The sequence below is a fragment of the Rattus norvegicus genome, chromosome 1 (genome assembly GCF_021556685.1).
Source record: "Rattus norvegicus strain SHRSP/BbbUtx chromosome 1, alternate assembly SHRSP_T2T, whole genome shotgun sequence".
NCBI classification, from domain to species: domain Eukaryota; kingdom Metazoa; phylum Chordata; class Mammalia; order Rodentia; family Muridae; genus Rattus; species Rattus norvegicus.
This window is the reverse complement of record NC_141534.1, coordinates 57,633,243-57,647,024: the sequence shown is the minus strand read 5'-3', so window position 1 is coordinate 57,647,024 and position 13,782 is coordinate 57,633,243. Positions and strand designations below refer to the sequence as shown.

At 46.7% G+C, this 13,782-nt stretch overlaps 1 long non-coding RNA gene across 1 annotated transcript; it reads left to right on the top strand.

Annotated features, from left to right (window-relative positions):
• The first annotated feature begins 3,037 nt into the window (after positions 1-3,037).
• LOC148007018 (uncharacterized) lies at positions 3,038-6,772 on the top strand. The gene is made up of 2 exons (XR_015646098.1): positions 3,038-3,215; positions 5,319-6,772. It is a non-coding gene; the product is annotated as an uncharacterized LOC148007018 (long non-coding RNA).
• Positions 6,773-13,782: the final 7,010 nt, after the last annotated feature.

Below are 13,782 nucleotides of genomic sequence, written 5' to 3'. Positions count from 1 at the left end.
CCCGTTGAAGGAATCAGAGAAAGAACTGGAAGAGCTTGAAGGGGCTCGAGACCCCATATGTACAACAATGCCAAGCAACTAGAGCTTCCAGGGACTAAGCCACTACCTAAAGACTATACATGGACTGACCCTGGACTCTGACCCCATAGGTAGCAATGAATATCCTAGTAAGAGCACCAGTGGAAGGGGAAGCCCTGGGTCCTGCTAAGACTGAACCCCCAGTGAACTAGATTGTTGGGGGGAGGGTGGCAAGGGGGGGAGGATGGGGAGGGGAACGCCCATAAAGAAGGGGAGGGGGGAGGGGGATGTTTGCCTGGAAACCGGGAAAGGGACTAACACTCGAAATGTAAATAAGAAATACTCAAGTTAATAAAAAAAAAAAAATAACGTGGGAACTGGCTGTAAGGCCCATCACTGCTGGTCCCAGTTAGAAGTCTGATGCTCAACTCTTTCTTGGGACGAGGGTCCTGGTTGCTGTGGCATCTGTGTCTCACAGCTGCTCATGTGTCTCACGGGGAGGTACCCGTGATGAGCTGTCTTGGACAGCAGTGGGGTGTGGTCCTCGATTCCTGGGTGGGTTTTGGAGGGTTATGGTAGAGCAGTGTGCACACTGTGGTCACAACCTAGGGTTCTCAGTCACACCGGGTTCCCTGTAAGCCACTCTGCTTCTCGCATCAAGGGACCTGTCGCCTGTGTGGTACAGCAGAAACAGCATACTCACTCAGCAGTGACACGCTGAAGGTGACCCAGTTGTGAGCATGAAGTTCTAAATTAGAGGTAGCTAGAATCTCTCTTCAGAACCACCTAATTGCTGGCCACAGGGTGGGCATTTTTGCATTGAAATTTTCATTCAATGTAAGTCATGCGAAAAATGTTTTCTCAGAGCTAAAACTTCTGCAGTTGCCCTTGTCGAGGTGGAGGGGTTGGATGAGTTTCCTGGGCTATTTCCAGGGCTCGTTTTGTGTTTAAACTAGTCGTGATAGGGACATGGGAGTGGGGGCTTGCCTAGTACAGTACCATGTCCTGAGTCATCATCTTGCTCATCTCTGGGCTTCCTTACTTTGAGAACTTCGGTGGATAGCAGACCATGAGAAAGATGCTGTGAGGTCTCAGCTTACCATGAGCTTGGGAAATAGGGTGCAGTTCACTGGGGAGAGCTGATGCCCAGTACCAGGACCCTGTGGTGGTGGTGGTGGTGGTGGTGGTGGTGGCGGCAGCGGCGGCGGTGTTACAGAGAAGGAGTGGAGCACACAGCAGAGACCTCTGGAAAAGTAATGAATGGAGTGGCTGTGAAAATGCACAGAGTGATGCCAAGCAGCCAAGGGTCCCAGGCTTCAGGGACTAAGACATCCATAGGAAGCAGGGAAGCCCTGTCAGGATACAGGGAGCACAGGCTGCATGACACAGGGCTGTTCCCTCCTGGTTCTAGGTAATCCTCAGCAAGGTGCTAAGTCACTGCTTAGGTGCACAAGCACAGGGCCCAAGTCTTTAAACTTCACCTCTCAAGTTGGGTGAAGGGATCTAGTGCAGTGGTTCTCAACTTGTGGGTCTGGACCCTTTGTGAGGGGGTAGAAGGGGTGGGGTGGATTGACGGACTCTCACAGAGGTCTCCTATCAGATATGGATATTAGGCATTTATATTACAACTCATAACTAACAAAATTGCAGATATGAAGTAGCAACAAAATAATTGTGTGGCTAGTGGGTCACCACAACATGAGGAACTATACTGAATGGTCCTCTCACAGCATTATGTAGGTTGAGAATCATTGAGCTAGTGTCAGAGGCTCAGGATTGGTGGGCAAGAGCTTACAGTCCATTTGGTCTGCTTCTGTCTGGTCCTCACACATCAGCCCTGCCTTGCACGGAGCCATATTGGATTTGGGCCTAGCCGCTTTTTGACTGCATGGTTCAAAGTGACTCTGGGCTGTTTGGCCACAGAGACTCACCCCTAAGATGACTGCCATAAGTCTTAAGATTGTTGGACAAAGCCTCTCCCATGAATTTACGGCACAGGAAACATAGATACACAAGATAACATTCAAGGGATGCCTCAGCTCCCTTAGCAGAAACCAGTTATCTCCTCAGTCTACACCCGGTGTCTCCACCACCTGACCTCATCGCCTGACTTCTTTGCCTCCAGCTATCACTGCCTATACCCTCATCTCCCCCTCCTTCATGTTTCACAAAGGTCACTCCCCCTACCTGAAAGCCTTAAAAGCTGTAATGTTCATCCCAATAAACAAACCTTGATTTTAATTTTAAGTGAATTTTTTTTGTCTTTGTGTGAGAAACTTGTCCTTAGTTTATAATTGAAGGAGCAGAAATTAATTCCTATAGTTGGAATAAGGTTGGAAAGTGTTTAAATGTCTTATTGTAAGAAAAAGGATCCTAGGCGGTTCCGATTCAGGAAGTAGTGTCTGTGTTTTTGTGTCTTTGTGTTTTGTGCCGGCTGAACTCTGGGTCTGTATTTGCTGTCGAGTTCTGGAGTTCTGGTTTTGCAGCTGCTCCCATCTCAGGCTGAGAGGGAGGATCGTGTCTCAGGAGAGATGCAGATGTGAGTGGTAGATGTGCCAGGGACTCACCGATTGCGCTGCCCTGGGATGAAAGACCCCAGCTTAGCAGCAGTAACGCCATTTTGCAAGGCTGTACTTAAGATGACTGGTTCAGAGAAAGGTTAAAACACTGAGTACAAAGCGGCTGCCAAGCAGGATGTGTTTGGTTGAAGGCCTGGCAACAGGACGACTGCGGTTGAGCACCTGAGAATGAGAAAAGCCCCGGGAGAGGTCCCACACCCTGGTGGGGGGGTCAGCCGTTATGTTCCAAGAAGGTAGCTAGGAAACTTGCCCCCGGGCTGAACCCTTGGGGGGCCGAGTCAGTCGTTATGTTTCAGGAAGGTAGCTAGGAAACTTGCCCCCGGGCTGAACCCTTGCCACATTAGAATCCACCAATTATATCCCTGTAACCATGCATCTGCTTCTGTATGCTTGCTTCTGCTCCCCAAAATCCTATAAAAAGCCCATCCTTGGTTCCGTGGGGCGCGCCAGTCCCCCGAGTGACTGAAGCGCCCGCAGGTGCCTGTGCCTGTGTATCCCGACAATAAACCAAATCCTCTTACTGATTGCATCCTGTCTCGGTCTGGTCTTTGGAGTTGGAGGGTCCCCATCCCAAGGGAAAGTTCTCCCTGACAGCTTTTCAGGGAGACGTCCCAGGAGGTAAGAAGGGACCCCAGGGACGCCTGGGAGACTCCCGTCTGGGTGCCGGTGAGGATTCGGCGATTCTCATGGATTGGAGAAAAGACCCGCCTTTCCGGCTATCTGTATTTCCAGAGTGGTCTTTGTCTGTGTGTCTTAGGTCTTTGTTTTGTGTTACTTGTGACTTTGACAATGGGAAGATTCTGGTTGGGAAGGAGGAGTGATGTGGAATCTGCTCCAGTTCATCTGTCTTTGCTGAGCTCATGGAAGCTCCCATCTGAATCAGCTCAGTTTTGTGGCAATCTTGTGGCAGCCGCTTGTTTTTGTTTTGTGCGCCCTTTTGTTTTTTTTGTCTGTTAATCTTTTGATTGTCTTTCTATGTGACTAAATGCTTTTGCCCTCTTCAGCAGACCTCTATTTTCTGGACTCTCTTCTTGTTTTCACCATCCCACTTGGGATGCTTGTTAGTGGCTGTTACAGGAAATCTATAATGCTCACTTGAGTGTGCTCAAGAAACTAGAATTTCAGGTTTGCCCTGGGTTCCTTTGGGATAGGTGTGGGGATAGGCTTGATTTCTATTGCAAATGATATAACATTGCATATGTTAGTACTCCTAACACTTCTTGGGACTGTGCCTCTGGGATCACAACCTGTATAAGTTTAGAAGTTCTAAAGGGCAGTCATGACCTTTGTGTATAGGTTCAGATAGTGTCCAGATTGGAATCCTGATGCTAAAGACTTAGTAAGACACAAAAGAGAGTTGAGAATTACTTAGGGCTATCTTAAGGCAGAGTCCAGCTAGGTGCTGCAAGGGCATCTGCTGTTGCCCTGCAACACAAGGCTTATGGAGATAAAGCTTCAGTTGTGTTAATACAGAATTGTAGGCTAGAGTCTTGAAAGTATTTAAAAAAAAAAAAGAAAAGAAAAGAAAGAAACCTGGTAAAACATATCTTATTCCAAACAGCAATTAAGTTGGTTATTACAAAATACTGATATTTGGCCTATCACATATACAAATTTTTCAGGCGAAGTTGATAATTTTACTCTTTACATGCTTTTGTATTTCCTATAAATTTGTGCATGCAACCCATAGGAAATGAGCTTACTGTATTTATAGGTGGTTCATCTAATGAAAAGGCTACATGTATGATTGTTTATTCTTTTGAGTTTCCCCTGCTTCAGCACAGATTACTAATTAACTGTAGCCAGTTTTTATAATGTTAAAAAACAAAACAAAAAAAAAAAAAACAAGCTTTCAATTCATATACTGATAGCCAATGTGCTGCTTGTGGTTTACAATTGATTTCAATTACTTAATGCTTTATTAGAGGCAGGTTTTCTACATAAAATCAGTGAGTGATGATTTCAGTGTGAATGTCTGACAACTCACTGTCCTTTCAGTGCTCTGGCTCAGACAACTAAACAAAACCATAGACCCAGCTCTTTGAAAACGATAATGGAGTTGATAACACTCCCTCACAAATAGAGGAAGACTCCATTTGCTTACTTTCAACTCCCAGCCTCACCTTGCCGGCTCAGGGATTTCTAGTACAGTATTTATAGGATTTGGCATCTCTAATTAATGCTTATGTTTAGGTAAATAAAGCTGGTGAGGGGCTGGAGAGATGGCTTAGTGGTTAAGAGCACTAAGTACTGTTCCTTTATAGGCCATTTAAGAACTCAAACTGGATTGCCTGGACACTTTACTTAGCAAGGGAGGACAATGATACCAGGCAGATTATAGGCCTTATATAGAAACAGTTAGTCAAAAAATCTCATTCTTTATATATCCAAAACAATAATGCTGGAGACAATAATTTGGTATAAAAGTCAATTTATAAATACAAGTGCTCAGTGTCCTCAATTTAATCCTCAAGGACTTATCTTAATAAATAATATTTTAACAATATTTTAATAAATAAAAAGGGGAGTTATCCCTGTATGCTAAAATATGCTCCTTTTATTTCAATTTTAAAATTTGAATGCCAAGGAATACTCTGAGTTTATGGCATACTACAACTAGGCATACTTCTGCCTAGGTGAAATAGAAAGATCCACATATTGGCATGATCCTGTTCAGATATTTTATATGGGGAAGAGGGAATCTTTGTGTTTTTTCTACAGGATGCTACAGGAGTGTGCCAGCTGCCTGATGGCTGGTGAGACTTGCTGATCCTGGGAGCATGAAGATTCAGCTCTCCTGGTTCGGGTCCCTGGAGTCATTCCTGTGACCTTGGAGGAATATGGAGGATTCCCACTCATCTTTTGTCATCACAGAAATTCTGGCGTTGCTGCAGTCATTGTGTCCCGTCCCACCACGGCCTGCGCTCCGACCCTCTGTGCACTGTTGCTTGCTGGAAGCTGCTGTGGACTGGGGAACTCTGCCCTGGTTCTGCAGATCTCAGACATGGTTCCATTGCCTGCTGGTTGTTCCAGAGAAGAATGACGGATCCTGAACTGTCCTGGGAAAGACCTTGGCATTTTCGCTGCTATTGTAGCAGCCATTAACTGCTGCAGCCATTGTGTCTGCAGTGTCTGGAGTTACCCTCCCCCAATCTATTGTTAGGCAAGCACAGTGGGTGAACTTTCTGGAGTAGTTGCTAACAATTGGGAATTCTAAATTTTATTACAGGAGAGGCTTGACTAGGCCCTTGGTGGTAGCAGCTGAGGAGAACCAGAGAGATAACGAACCAGATGAGGTGCCCACTATTTATCGGGAGAGGCTCAATTTCCACAATTTCTTATATTAATGCCATTTGGCCCCTGCTCCTTCGCCCCTGGGCTCAAGTAAGAGGAATGAGAAGATGATCCAATGTAGCTTTCCTCAGTGACGGGCAACTTCCTCTGACCCTTGACCAATCTAGACATGGAGCCTTGAGGTCCTATGACAGAAAGGCTGGGGTTTGAGAGGTCGATCCTAAGACAGAGGTGGCTACACCCCGTTTAAACGTGCGGGCCGGTCAAATGCTCCTCTGCCCAGTTTCTCCCCCAATAACACACACGTATAGCCCAGAACGGTGTGTTACAGCATAAGTTCATTCCTAGCCATTGGGGTGCAGTCCTAACTGCAAGAGTGGCTCACCATGGCCGAGCTGGGCACTCTGTGAGGCATGTCTGATCTCTCTCAGACCACTACTTCCACCTAATGGTTTTTTTATAAAAGAAAAATGGGGGAGATGCACGGAGCCATATTGGATTTGGGCCTAGCCGCTTTTTGACTGCATGGTTCAAAGTGACTCTGGGCTGTTTGGCCACAGAGACTCACCCCTAAGATGACTGCCATAAGTCTTAAGATTGCTGGACAAAGCCTCTCCCATGAATTTACGGCACAGGAAACATAGATACACAAGATAACATTCAAGGGATGCCTCAGCTCCCTTAGCAGATACCAGTTATCTCCTCAGTCTACACCCGGTGTCTCCACCACCTGGCCTCATCGCCTGACTTCTTTGCCTCCAGCTATCACTGCCTATACCCTCATCTCCCCCTCCTTCATGTTTCACAAAGGTCACTCCCCCTACCTGAAAGCCTTAAAAGCTGTAACGTTCATCCCAATAAAGGAGACCTCGACAACAGAATCTTGCTTGGTCTCCTTCTTCTCTTGCCCCCCATTTAGGCCCAAGGGTAGCGCCCCTTCGGGACCCTGAATAACTGGGTCCCTGCTGTCGGGGACACTGCCTCAGACAGTGAGGGGTAGGACCCTCAATTCCACTTTATATGAGTGGGGACATTTTATAGCCTTTGCATTTTTGAAATTTGTTAATATGTATTAATTATGAGAAAATGTGAAACACTGAAATCTGTGGGGACCTTTGTATTGAACTGTATATATTTCCACTTGGTTCTAGTTCTGGACTCCATCCCCACCAGGACCAGGCTGTTTGTACCAGTGACACCTCATGGACAGAAGGACAGTGGCACAGGCCCTTGACGTCTTTTCTTCAGTGACAGTCACTATAGCATGCAGTTTTTATAGCATAGTTATTAGAGCATCGCTCCTGGCCTTGGTCCCTTCCTTACCTTTACTGGTGGTTAAAGAACAGCCTGAGAACAAAATGGGACAGGCTGGGGAGAAGGGCAGCTGTCTCCTTTTTGGTGACTCTCACTCCAGGGGCTACCATCCTGGGGCTGCGTTCACAGCAGTGGGCGGGACCGTGTATGGGCAAGGACCCAGCCATTCCTTAGCTTCAGAAGGGCATATTTTAATTTTTTGTTTTCCGTGTTATGTAGAATTAAGGATGTGCTTTAATAAGTTGCTTTTAAGTTCTATTCCATTGCTCAGACTGTTAAAATTACTACTTTCCTGGGAACTGAAATGCTTCTCAATTCTCTTTGTGGTTCTGAGAGAATGCCTCGTAAGGTATTAAAAACCACTCCTGGACTGATTAAAACACTCAGCCAGAGAGACACACCTCACTTGCTTCTCATCGCCTCAGAGAGGGCCCAGGCATTAAGGAAGATGAGATACTTCAGTGAAGTGCTGGGTGTGTCTGAGTCCTGGTTTCCACCCCGCCCCAACCCACAACTTTCAAGGGATCTTGGGAGTCTCATGGGCCCTTTCACTCCTGATTATCAATCCCCAGGGGATTCTGGGTCACCTCTTCTCTTTTCTTTTCTCTTCTCCTCTCTTTTCTTTCTGTTGTTTTTATTCCAAATGGCATTTCACTGTGTAACCCTGGCTGTCTGAGGCTCACCCTGTAGAACAGGCTGGCCTTGAACTCACAGAGACCCACCAGCCTGTGCCTCCTAGATGCTGGGACTAAAGGTGTGTGCCACCATGCCTGTCCTGGACCGCCATTTTCTTTGGCAGAAACAAGACCACAGGAGAACTTTTCAACACTGTGCCCCTGTGTGCCCCTGCACATACAGATGGTGTTCTTTCCAAGACAGAGGTGCTGAGTCACACATATGGGTCGCACATACTGAGCAAATCAAGTACAGAGGCTGGGTGCCACCTTCCTGATGTATGTAAGCTTATTTAGTATTTAAATCTAATTTCAGTATTTATAAGCACTAAGTCATACAATTCTTAATATTGTGATTTAAACTTAAAGATGGCAAAACAAAGGCTCAATTAACCAGACGTGACTGTATTACATATCCTAGAGACAGCTGTTTGTGACTCCTGAGTCCCCGCTACCCTCCCCCACTCCACTGAGATGCAAATCTCACCAGCCTGAAATGATAGGGGCTTCTAGAGATGTTCAGCATTCTCTCTGAAAGAAGCCGTGAGGACAACAGGAAACTACAAATATGGGTGTCTTGTGGCTTTCCTTGGTGGAGCCACAGGGAGCTGTGGGCAATGGCATTGCTGGGCCCTGCAGCCTTTTTAAGACTGGCATTGTGAATGAGAAGCCTGAGAAGGGGACTAGATACTGAAGCTACAGGGCTGGCTGGCTTGCAACTCAAGGAGGAACTGTAAGGGGACATCGTTCAGGTTCGAGAATTCTGCAAATGAAAGAGAATTTTAAATATCTTCATGGTCGCTACGGTGTGTCTTTAAAAATACAATTTATATGACTTTATGCATTTCTTTAAGGCTGCCATTTCAGAGTGGGCTTTTTTTTTTTTTTTTTTTTTTTTTTAAATTGGGGCTTGCTTACAGGTTCAAAGGTTCAGTCCATTATCATCGAGGCAGGAGCATGACAGCATCCAGGCAGGTATGGTGCAGGAGGAGCTGAGAGTTCTGCATCTTCATCTGAAGGCTGCTGGCAGAATACTGGCTTCCAGGCAGCTAGGACGAGAGTCGCAGGATGGGCATTTTTATTGGAACTTTAAAGCATGGGACCCCAGGAGATACGTAGGTTCTATGAAAGTGGTGTGGCAGAAAGAAAGACTACCAGAAGTGCCCTGGGGGTTGGCAGAGACATCCCGACATGAGACTTGGGGTGTTAGAGTATGAGAAGACAAGGGTTTTGCTTTTTGTTTTCTTTCCTTTACTATAATATCTAGGCTTGGAAACAAAGAAGCCATGGTTCAGTTCCTTGCATAGCTACATCTATGTCACTACCGAGCCTTTTCTGACAAAACCCAAACACAAATAGGAAACAAAACAAAACAAAACAACCCAAATAATTTCTCTGTGAGAGTTGACCTACAGCCACATGTAGCGGTTGGCATTCTCTTCCCTCACAGAAGTGACACACTTGAAAGGACCTGCGTGGTGTGTATCCTAAGACACTGGGCCTCTGGGAGCCAGGTTTGCTTCCCATGGTGCTGGAGCTTAGAGATGAGCCACAAAATCACCAGAGAGGAAGAATCCAAGCAAATCAGGGGTCCCACTAAACTGAGAGGACCTCCACGATTCCCGACTCTGTGCTCAGGTCCCTCTTGCTCTCTCCCTGCATGGCTATGTCCTGTGACCCGGAACCCCATGACTTGGCATGGGGAACAACCTCATAGCTTGGCATCTCGTGGCCGAGAACCCATGTTCAGTCCCACGGGACTCGAACTCTTTTTTTTTCCCCCCAGGAGCTGGGGACCGAACCCAGGGCCTCACGCTTCCTAGGCAAGCGCTTCCTAGGCAAGCGCTCTACCACTGAGCTAAATCCCCAACCCTGGGACTCGAACTCTTGAGGGGAGTGTTGTCACTGTGGCTCAGTCCCTCTGTGACACAGCCAGCCCCTTCTATGGTGCAAACCAGATGATCTGACCTTCCCTGTCCTGTGGTGAACTTAAGGTCTCGAGACTCTGCAGGCTAGGAGAGGCCTCGGGAGCCACACCCATCCTACAGACTTTGGAAGCAGGAAACTCAATATGATGTTTGTTATTGTGGGAATCACTTGTTTCTAAGGGCTCGCTCCCAGACCAGACCAGATCGGTACGTGCTGAAGTACGTTTTTTAGTGTTGTTTTTTAGAACTGTCTTATGATACAGGGTCTGCGTTCATATTTCTTAAAGTACAGTGTATGGAATCTGGCAGGGGTCACAGGGGACAACATGTGTTGGTATGCACACAGGAGGGATTAGAGGGCTGGGCAGGGGCCACCCAGGCAAGGCACCTCAAGGAAGATGTGGCAGCAGACCAGGACTTAATGAGGCTAAGGAAGGAGAGAGTGCCCGGGTCAGGGTTCAGGGTGTGTCAGGAAAGAAGTATTTTTTTTTTTTTTATGACTTTAGAGTTTGCCTGTAACGTTGTTTTTCTCTTCGAACGGGATCAAGATCAGCTAAGATTTCTGAAACCATCTTTTTTTAACAGAAAAGAAAAGAAATACACTTGCTCCTATTTCTTCATAGGAATGGGAGGCCAGCCTAGTTCAATATTTGAAGTTCATGAGAGCTCCGTGTCCCACACGGAGAATGTCTTTCTTTGTAGAAGCAGTTCATGCATCTAACAAATAAATATCATGCATTCTCTCTACATCCAAAGTCATCGAGTGACGGCTTAGGCACCTGGCTATTCCCTGAAACCCACCTCTGATACTAAGGTCATACGTAACTCACCTCACCAGCCCAGTGCGGGCTCACTAGCCACAGGACAGAAGTGCTTGCCCTGACATGGGGACACTGTAAGCTCGCAGCCCTCCAGTTGCTCTCTGTAGACAGGTACCCACCCTAACCTACTCTAGTCTCCTCAGAAGATTAATCTGTAAGATGTGAATCTATCATGGAGGAAGAGGAAGAAATACTTTATTACAGAGTATTTTTAAAAAACGTACTCGAGCCTACAAGCAAGAGAAGGGCCACCTGGCTGCCTCCTCGGCTGCTGAAACCGCCGCGGTCCATCTGCTCAGCAACCTGTCTGAGCCGGAAGCTTATGACCTCTGTCCTCTTTGGCTCCCCAGTCCCAGTGTTAGGACTGCCCTACAGAATGAGAGCGAGGCTACAAACAGCCTTATTTTCTAAAGTGGATCTAGCATCAACGCTCACCAGCAGGGGCAGAGTTGAGTGAATTCTGAGTCCTACCGTGACTCAGCCCTCTAAGCGACTAGGAAGAAGTGGCGACCCTTACATCTTTATTCATTTAATCACCGAAACAAGCGTCTCAGTAAGAGTCATTGCAAAGAGGGTGAGACCACAGCCTATGAGCAAGACACCGCGCAGGGGCAGGGCCTCTCATTGGCGTTAGGGGTATATGAGGTCCCTAATACAGAGATTTCTGATAGGTTTGATAGCTAAGCAGGTTTAAACCTCATAAGCAGAGGGATGAATTGCGGATAGCCTTTACCATAGCGACAGCTGCTGGAGGATGGGGAGGGGGCGGAGAAAACAACCATAACAAAAGCCCTTTGCTACATTCGAACAAGTATATGCAGAGACAGACCACAGACCAGATTAAGACCTTTTAGCGATTGGGGGTGGGGAGGGGTTCTCTCCCCGTGCCAGGTTTGACAGATCTTTTCTGATTGGTCCCATTTTCATCCTATTTGTGTTCTTTCAATTAGCCAATCCTGCGCAGCGTTCTTAGGGGTAGCCTGCATTTATTTCCAGGGTTTCAGAGGAATTAGCAGGTTCTTGGCACTCTAGCATGCACACACACACACACACACACACACACACACACACACACACACACACACACACACACACACACACACACATCTGGCTGGAAGGCAGAGACACTCCGCCACGACCCCCTACCCCAGTGTTTCCTTGATACTCTGGTGTAGGTCCACAGTTAGACTTTGGGAGTAGTGAAGCCGTTCTTGGTTAAGAGACTCAACTGAGCAGGCTGCGGTCTTCAGACACAGGGTGGAGGGTGGTGAGGGGTAAGTGGGTAGGTGGCTCAAGGCAATATTCCTGAGATGCTAGCCTCACCTTGCATGCCCACATGAAGATAGTTTTCAAAGGAGCTTACAAAGAATTGAAACCAGCAGGAGCAGGAAGGTGCAGTAGGCCTGGTAGCAGTCTCTATCTCGTGAGGTCTCAACCGACACAAACAGCAGCAGGGTGGGGTGCATGGGGGTGGGCCTGTCCTCTCTACTCAGGTATGAGAATCAGGAAACAGGGAGACATTTGGAGCCACACTTCTACTCAGTGTCTTGAGGTGACATCACCTAGGATAACAACCATAAAGCTACTGAAAAGGAACACAGAGTGTGAGTTTTCTGCTCAGACCACGGACTCAGCACAACCTTCACTTAAATGAGATTATCTACCCTCTTTAGCTGATCCCTGTTGCTCTTCTCTTAAAATAAAGACTTCAGTGAAGATGACTGTGCCTGCGGTACTGGCCCCCAGCAGGATAGAGGTAGTGTGATGGTTTGAATATGCTTGGCCCAGGGAATAGCACTAGTAGGGGGTGTGTGGTCTTGTTGGAATAGGTGTGGCACTGTGGGAGTGGGCTTTGAGACCTTCCTCTTAGCTCCCTAGAAGACAGCAGTCTTCTTCTGTTTTGCCTTCAGATGAAGACGTTGAATTCTCAGCTCCTGCAGCTCTATGCCTGCCTGGACACTGCCATGCTTACTGCCATGAAGATAATGGACTGAACCTCTGAACCTCTAAGTCAGCCCCAAGTAAATGTTGTCCTTACAAGAGTTGCTTTGGTAGTGGTGCCTGTTCAGAGCAATGGAAACCCTAACTAAGGCAGGTAAGAAGGAATAGCTATTACAGTTCGCTGTCCACTAGTGCTAGGGCAGCAGTTGCCCTAGGCTTTCAACAGAAGTACCCTCGGTGCTCGAGTGGCTGGGCCACAAACTCAACAAACAAGCAACCAAAGTAAAACAATTATTTCCCACATAATAAACACTTGACTGCAAATTTAAAGGATTTTGTTTCGTCTTGGGCTTTTCTTTGTCTCTATCGGACACCTATCTATTTTCAGAATTTGTTCAGACTGTACATGTCTCTTGTGGTGGTTTGAATGAAAATAGGCCCCCATAGGTCTAATGAAATGGTATTCTTAGGGGGCCTGGCCTTATTGGAGGAAGTGTGTCACTGGGGGTGAACCTTATGGTTTCAAATGCTCGAGCCAGGCCCAGTCTGTCTGTCTGTCTGTCTGTCTGTCTGTCTGTCTGTCTGTCTCTCTCTCTCTCTCTCTCTCCCTGCCGCCCACTGTTTCAGAAGAAGAACTCTTGGCTGCTTCTCTAGCATCATACTTCCCACCACGATGATAATGGACGAAACCTCTGAGCTGTAAGCCGGCCACAAATAACTGTTTTTCTTTGTAAGAGTTGCCATGATCATGGTACCTCTTCACAGCAGTAGAAACCCTAACTCAGACAGCTGGGAAGACCACCCTTTGTAGTAGCCCTAAGGCCTGTGTCTACCTCTTCAGTAGAGTCCTGAACACATAGAAACCAGGCTTGGGTTCCCTTATAGTGGGGAAGGAGTGAGGGCTGATGGGGAAGTTTATTGCCTATAAACCATGGATGGTCTCAGGAGCTCTGTGGAGAAAGACATTTAAGTTTCATGTCTCTTGTTTTGCTGGTGATTGAACACAGGGCCTTGTGCATGTCAGCAGGTTACCTGAGACACCAAAAGTGTTTTAGGAAATACAGCAATGTCTCTATTTAGGAAATATATCATAAATAAATATGTCTGCACTGGCTGTCTTTTAAAGTTCATGTGATTTAAAGGAATTTACATAGCCTTTACAATTTTCTATATTTTTCTATACTTGCCTGTATTTTTAAATCCTTATAAGTAT